Source organism: Corvus brachyrhynchos, unplaced genomic scaffold (genome assembly GCF_000691975.1).
Source record: "Corvus brachyrhynchos isolate BGI_N302 unplaced genomic scaffold, ASM69197v1 scaffold202, whole genome shotgun sequence".
Classification (NCBI taxonomy): Eukaryota; Metazoa; Chordata; class Aves; order Passeriformes; family Corvidae; genus Corvus; species Corvus brachyrhynchos.
Window position 1 is genome coordinate 3,554,007 of NW_008238132.1, and position 8,110 is coordinate 3,562,116.

The 8,110-nt window shown below is 40.2% G+C and overlaps 1 protein-coding gene across 1 annotated transcript in view; it reads right to left on the reverse strand.

Moving 5' to 3' along the window:
- Positions 1–7,412, reverse strand: part of ELF1 (E74 like ETS transcription factor 1) — an 88,500-nt gene extending 81,088 nt beyond the window's left edge. Inside the window, exon 1 of the mRNA XM_017733563.1 lies at positions 7,352–7,412. The gene's annotated coding sequence lies outside the window, so the exon portion shown is untranslated. The remainder of the gene's footprint in view (positions 1–7,351) is intronic.
- Between the last annotated feature and the right edge of the window lie 698 nt (positions 7,413–8,110).

The window sequence follows — 8,110 nt, forward strand, 5'->3', positions numbered from 1 at the left end:
AGAGAAAAGAAAATTACTTTTGGGGGGTTTTTTTCATTAATTGCTCTCATCCTCAGGCCTCTTGGTTTTATGATATGAACCTTTGCTGCTTTGCATAAGCTAGGAGCAGCTTACTTCCTGCTACTCAGTTTTATGAGAAAATGAACTCCCCTACCCTAAACAAGCACCCTTTAATTCTTTTATTGCTAATCCTTACTTGCATGCAGCAGGCTGCTACTTTCCCAGAAGATCCTAAATAATCTATCTCAGGGTTCTGGTTCCAGGTGATTGTAACAGTGTTAGGTGCATTATTTCTACTTAACTTTCTGAAAATATACTAATTTTCCTTAATAGACTAAAATATACTAAATGTCCTCTTTCTAGTCAATATATAACATTATCCAGTGAATGTTTTCAAAGTTACCCAAGTATATTATTCATGCACCATTCCAACAAAAGTCAGATTTGGAGGTACAGATTTACAGGATTTACAGAACAAAATTATACAACACATTGGAAAATTCACCACAGAGCAAACAGGAAAAATGCTACCTGCATCATCAGAAAATGCAGATTTGCATTTTTGTGGTGAAATGGCAGCTGGATACCATATAGGGAGAAAACAGAGGAGAGAGCACTTTACTTTGGGTACAAATCGACAGGTACAATACCCAGGGAACAATTCATGCTTATAGGCAGAAAGGAGCAAGCTGAACATCTGATCTGAGGATCTGCAAGTCAGAGTTAATGCAGCAAAAAGCTGTTAATCTACATAGACAAAGCAAAACAGAGGAATGGGGGAAACAGCATATAATCATTTAGTAGTTGTGTTGGCCCATTTTCAGTTTAAAACCATTGCCTCTTGTCACTATCTGACAGTATAAAAAGTCCCTTTCCCTCCTTTCTGTAAGTCACAACAAGGTCTCCTTGGAGCCTTCTCTTTTCCAGGCTCTCTCAGCCTGACTTTGCAGAAGAGGTGCTCTAGCCACCTGATCACCTTCATGGCCCTCCTCTGGAGCTGCTCCAACAGGTCCATGCCTTTTTTTTTGCTGAGGACGCCAGAGCTGGATGCAGAACTGCAGCTGGGGTCTCCAGAGGGGAAGAATCGCCTCCCTCACCCTGCTGGCCACACTGGTTTTGCTGCAGCCCAGGATTCCATCAGCCTTCCGGGCTGCAAATGCACACTTGTAGGCTCATGTCCAGCTTCTCATCCACAAGAACCCCCAAGTCCTTCTCTACTGGACTACTGTCGTTTTGTTTTGTTACAAAGCTCCTCTCTTGACACACCATCAACATCACAGAATAGTTTGAGTTGGAAGGGACCTTCAAAGATCATCTAGTCCACCCTGTTCACCATGGATAGGGACTTCTTACACTAGATCAGGTTGCTCAAAGCCCCACCCAACCTGACTTTGAACACCTGTTCATCCAGACCATCTCTCTGACTCTGAGCAGAGCAGAAATACATTTTTGCTAGCTGTGCAAGCAAAGCCCCAAAAAGATATCTCCTTGTCATCCATTTATTTTCACTTTTATTAAACACCAAAAGTACAAACAGTTGAAATCCTCTGGGAAAAAATAAGAGCAAATATCACTACTGAGATAAAACAAAGAAGGGGGCAGGAAAAAAATCTTTCTCCACATCCTTGATACGGCTTTATTGACTCACTTTCCCCATTACTTTCCCCTTGGATCTGATCACTGGCACTAATCCCAAGGTAACAACCACACCTGACTCCCCAGAGAGTTGCTCGGGGCTTTCTGTACCTTTCTTTTCATTTGTAAAGCACTGCAAAGTAAGTCTACAAGGAATTGGAAGATCTTGAGTTTGAACTCTTGGTCATATCCAACTGGGAAAGTTCTGGTGCTTCACTGATGGCTACCATTCACTTAGAAAATCTGATAATAAATTAGGTGAAAAAACTGCTTGTCCACACTTCATGCGCTTAGCCTCCTCATCAAAAACTACATCACACTAACACAATGTTCAGGAGAAAAGGGGAAAGAAATTTAAACTGTAATTACAGGTGACTGGTCTTCAATGTTATTTGGTAGCAGCATTCAGATTTGAGTCCATTTTTCTCATATTTAGCAAAAGGTAACACTTGGTTCTTAAAAAGGACACCAAAAAATCCTTCAGTAAACAAATATCCACACACTAAACTGGATGAGAGGTATGTAAATGTCTCACCATGGGTAATGAATTAAACTCAACATTCTTCTGCAAGCACTGATCTAGCTCCCACTTATTCAATAGGAGTTTAAATTATCACTTTACCACTTTACCAGTGGGACTATTCAATTTCTTCTGCATCTCATTTCCCTGGCTCATATCCTTACAGTTAGAAGGAGAAAGCTAGTTTGGATTGCCTTTTTCTACTTCCTTCCCTTTCTCATTTGTTTTACCTTATTTTCTTTCATTCCCAGCCCTATTCCCTATTCTTCAGGCATATAAATGAACATTCAAGATACATTTTATAACAAAGATGATAAAATTTGATTGTGGTGGCTCTCCAGAGCAAAAGCATGGGGACATCTGGTTTAAGCCACCCAAGCTCTGATCATGTTCCAGTCAGAATCCACATACAATTGTCATTTCCTTCCTGCTTACCTGGAGATGGTAAGTAATATTTTTCTGGCAGATGAAACCAGTAATCCCAAAAAAGGGATTCTTCCCCAGAACGGTGAAAAGGAAAAACAAAAGCCTTCAGAATTTTTATTTTTACGTGTCTCCAGTTCAGTAACAAACTGAAAGCCGTGGTTTAAAAATGAAACTAGGTAAGAAAGAGGGAGCACACAAACAACAAAGTACCAGGGACAGTGCTCATAATGCCACCTTCTCATATCCGTCCTCCAACTTCTTTAACACAGTATCCAAATTCAGTGGCTTCCCTAATACTTCCCATTTAGGATAGGTTTCTCTGCTCAATCAGTCATCCTGCAAATGTGAACACAGTGCTATGCAAAAGAACCACAACTACGCATTTTCTCCCTTAAACCACACCTGCACAAATACTTCTGCCTATTGAAACACCTATAGCATGACTACTGCTCAGTCTGATAGTAACACATACAGAATGGAAACTTGTTTCTGAACATACATGTTCCATCTCCAAAAAAAAGAAGAAGAGATTTGATATGGTTATCCACCACATCATAAACCAGAAACTCCAACAAACTAGTGTCTAACTACATTTAATGTTGCTACATGTCTTGATGTCAATCTGAAACAAGGAAAGTGTGAATGCATGTGACCTAGAGGATTAAAGAACTAAAAATATAAGTAATATTCTTGACAGGTGTTGATGCAAAGACATGAGACCTGAAACCTAGTCTGAATCTTAAAGTATGTGAAGAAGTACACAGTATTTTGCAGTAATTCTCCACAGTAAAGGCATTCTCTCTAAAAATACTTTTTTTTTTCCTTCAGGAAAACATGAAATTAGTAGTTTTCTTTGACTAGTGTGTACAGATTTGGGAAAAGAAGAAAAAAACCCACCTACCTGGTAAACACAGTGAGAGGGCTTGTACAGTAACAGCCTCATGTATGATTTGATCTTTCAGCTGCTAGCCACACAGCGACGATAAAACAGAGACTACGAACCGCCATTTCTGATGCAGCTTTTATTTCAGAGGGACAAAACACAGTATCTACAAAGGTTAACACAACGATTTTCTCACAGAAAACACACAAAGACCTTTTATGCCAACAACATCCTGAAAACATGCTGTCTTGAAAATCTGTTCTGTCTGGCCTCAGCTTTAGATTGCCCTAAAATGTACATCCAGAGGCAAAGCAAGCAGCTACATCAGACATTTGGTAATGTGTTTGCAATAATTCACCTCAAATGAGGTACACAATGATCGACCACCTCCTCCCCTCCCAAAAGAGTACAATAACGATAAAAGCATACCAGCAAACTTAAGGACATGAAGACAATTTAACATCAATAGATGCATCCTGGAAAATTTTCATAAACGGTCATTTGCAAAGAATATAAAAGTGTATTTCTGTCTCTCACCATCATGGCTGTAGTATACTTATGGTCAGAAACCAGCTCGTTCATTCATTAAAATATTGCACCTGTAATGGTTGCCAAGTTTTACTACATGATAATATTAACATTTGAAAACTGAATTTGAAAAACTCTTAGTAATCTTTTTAACCAAATCTGTTAACCCACACAATTGAGTCAACTAAGAAAATCTGAAAACAAACCCCCAAGGTTTGTTTTAGATGGCTTATGATGAAGGTTTCATTTAAAAAGGCATCCAGTGAAAGACAGCTGCACAGAGCACATGGAAATTCAAACACAAAGGAAAAGAACTCAGCTCTACTTCAGTGGAGGTAATCAGGTGCTAAGGGATCTATTCTCTGCACAAAATTACATGGGTATAATTCCCCTCTACCAGAGGGAAACATAAAAGTAAAATGCTAGCACAGGTCTGCCAGCACAAGGTTGGAGAAAGGTTTACAGTTCCAGATTCTGCAGATGCATCTCATTTCCAATATCTCAACTAACACACCACTGATTTCCTTAACCCTTCCCCCAGCAGTTTCTCGGCACAGTTACCAGAACCTGCCTCAGCTTTGCCACCTAAGCTCCCCAGTCCATTTTGAGTGAAATAAATCTACTGTTTTAACCAGATAAATTAAGCAAAACAATTCTGGCAGAAACAGAAGGATTCCTGTGTTCAGCTGGCAGGTCAGGGGTAGCAAATGCAAGCAGAAGATGAGTGACAAGCTGCTGGGAGGGGCGGTGACTGATGCAGAAGACAAGCAGACATCAGAGCTATGGACTATGCTCTAGAGAGTCATTGTTCATTACACAGCACATTATTATCACAACGTAACTGGATGTTGGATTCAGCAATGACAAAGTTGGATCAGTCAGTGTTCTTATGGCAGTACATGAACACTAAGTACTGTCACCATCCTTTTCTGACTAGTCTTGCTGTCCTCTTGCCCACAATACCAACACCACTTCCCTTGTCATTTATCTTAAAAAATACCAAATCCCATGACACTGGATGGCATAACCTCGTCACCTCTGACTGGTGACAAAGTCCACCCTCAGTTTCCCTTAAAACAAACATATCTGCTGTAATTCTCTTGATCAACAGTGCACCTTAAAAACAACAGACCTTGAACTTCCCCTCCTAACGGAATGAAAGAGCAGAGAACAGAAACCAGAATGCTGTTCAACACCCCCTTGCCTGAAAAAGGTCTTTGAAGGTCTGCAGCAAGTTGCAGAATCCTACAGCTTTTCCACCAACAGTTCTACTGCTCCACCACCAGCTCATGCCCCTTCCCCGAAGAGCCCAAACACACCCCAGAATTGTCCAATGCAGACTAATGTGCAAGCTGCTGGAAATGGCACAGTGGCAGTGCTTCTCTGGGCAGCAGCAGATGCTGAAACAGAAGCTGCAGCAGCAGATACCATGTGAGCAACCTTCTGCCAGGACTTGGAGAGTGCTTGGCTTCCTACCTGAATATATGGCACGCAAATGAGTCACAGAACAAGGTCAAGCAAGCTGAAACACCTCATTAAATTTTGTTGATGCCTGCATCGCCAGAAACTCCAGACAATGTAACTGCTTAATGTCACTATTGTATTCATGGAGGAAAAAGACCAGGATATCCACTACCTAAAGTACACAAGTGCGTTTTAGTACTAGGTTTTAACAAGAAAAAAAGATTTCTGTACACTCATACAAATAAAAGAAGGAAGTTAAATTCTGGAGAGTGGGCAAAATTACATCTTCACTGGCCACAGGTGTGCTGGATTAGGGACCAAATGGGAAGTTTGCACAGCAGGTACAGAGTAATGCATTCCATAAAAACACCTAACTCTTGACTATTCTGATTATAGTGACACTTGGCTGTGGTGAGGGGGAAAAATCAAACCTGACAGATAACACAGTCCTACTACTATTTCCAGCATTTGTTAATTCAGTTGTTTGGGTGCATAATTATCCTACACACATAAATTTGTGCTGTTAAGCACACGAACAGTCAGCTATATAGCTCAACTATTTAACAGTATTCAAATTTGATACACCTCTGAGATGGACACTTACCAATTTTGACAAATTTAATCTCAGCCTCAAACATTGTTTCACCTCACAACCAGGAAGGGAATGAGACTCACTAAATATTACAAACACAGTAAAAGATGTCACAAAGTGGCAAACTACAACCCATGACTGCACTTTCAAAACAGACACAATGCAGCAATATTCATTATCATTTTATATTAACACAAGTTTTATCCAAGTACTGAAACAGCAAAATAGAATTCCAGATTTATTGTCTGATTCTGCCATTTTCTGAGACAAAATTAAATAGCCTAACTGGAGCTCTTGAAAACTGAAAACATCTGATTTATACTTTTGTTATTAAGTTGGCTCCTGCAAGTCCTAGAAATCAATAGTGCATTATTATTAACTCCAATGAACGCAGCAACAGGCATATAGGCCAAACCCTAGAAGGCTGTACCGTCATTATTTTCTCAAACATGACATCTCAATAGGGCAGATGAGGAAAATGTATTTAAAAATCATATTTGAGAGGAGTGCTTGAGTATTTCCAAGTCAGTGGAAACACTCATATATACATGCTTTCAAGTCTAAAGACAGTGACTTACAAGAACTTCGTCTCCTCAAGTTTCAGTTGTTCTCAACAAGAAAATTTCCAGTAAACTCATCCTATATGGAAAGTGTTTTATCACCTTAAAACATTCACAGGATACCTTAAAGTGTGAATGAAAAAGCCAAACCAAACCACTGAGTGAAAGATTGAACATCAGACTTTTGATACCATATATGCTAGAGTACATGCAGTAAAATTAAGATTTTCACAGAGAGAAATAGTTCAACACTTTAGAGTATATTTGTCCTAGTTCAGCTGCCAGAGGAAAAAAAGTGTCCGGTTATTATATCAAAAAGAATGGACTATGGAATTATAAAGCATCATCTCACAGCTATCTAGGCTCAAGTTCAATTCCCAGGCCAAATTAAACCTTCAGGTTTATTGTGAAGCTGCCTGAAAAGGAGCATTGCAGGTAATGCTTCAACTTGATTCAGGCAGTCAGTCGTGTTTCAGGTTACAAAATGATTTCACCGACATAACCTCTGTTGTTTTAGTCACTGCCAGGGGTGCTGTGCTGCCAGGCCATGTGCCCATTCCCTGCAGCAGATGTGGCTGCAGGAAAGGAATGCCCCAAGGACAGAGAGATGGTTAAGGGGAGAGCACTGAGCAGCTGACTTCTGAACAGTGAGCGATGTCCTTGCCTATCTAAAGGCAGGAAAAATTTTTTCATCCCTGAATATAACTGACAGTATCCTGAACAAAGAAAGATGATACACCAACCTGGGAATAGGAGGGGACTCTGTAAAGTGAGGACCTGATATCCTGTCACCAGCTGCCACCAGATGTTGATGCTATAGAGGAAAGTACACAATAATTATTCACACTCCCAGAAGTCAAATTAGGTGCCAAGAAAAAATGGTCCTCCTGACCCAAGAGAAAACCAGCCAAGTTCTGAAGTATGGCATTCTACTGTAATCTTGTCAAGGTAGCAACATGTGCTACAACACATGGAAAGCACGGCAAGTAATCTTGTTTTTTCAATCTAGGGAAAAATGCAGGTGAATGGAGTACAGTCCTTCCCCCTTCTACACACACTGGAAACATCCTCCACCAAAGCAAGTGAAAGCACATCTTTCAAAAGGAAACCCCATCCCACTTTAAACACTCCCAGCAACTGCAAATCCACTACAATCCTTTAATGCCCTAGTTGCTACTTATTATTTCAAAGTACAATATGCCTAACTTCACCTCTGACACTGGATGGTCAAGTAAATATCATGTATTTTCCTTACACACATGTATGATACATATGGGCATCATTTCCTCTCTCAGATGTACAATCTGCGATTGTGACACCTGGTCTCCATACCCTGGATCACTTTTGTCACTGTGCTCTAATTAATATTTCACATCCTTCCTCACATGTGAGCAGCAAAACCAGACATGGAATTCCTGTGATCTTACTAATGCCACGTACTTTCCTATTTCTGTGCAGTATTTATATTGCTACACAGCCAAAGACCACACTTCAGTCGCAGC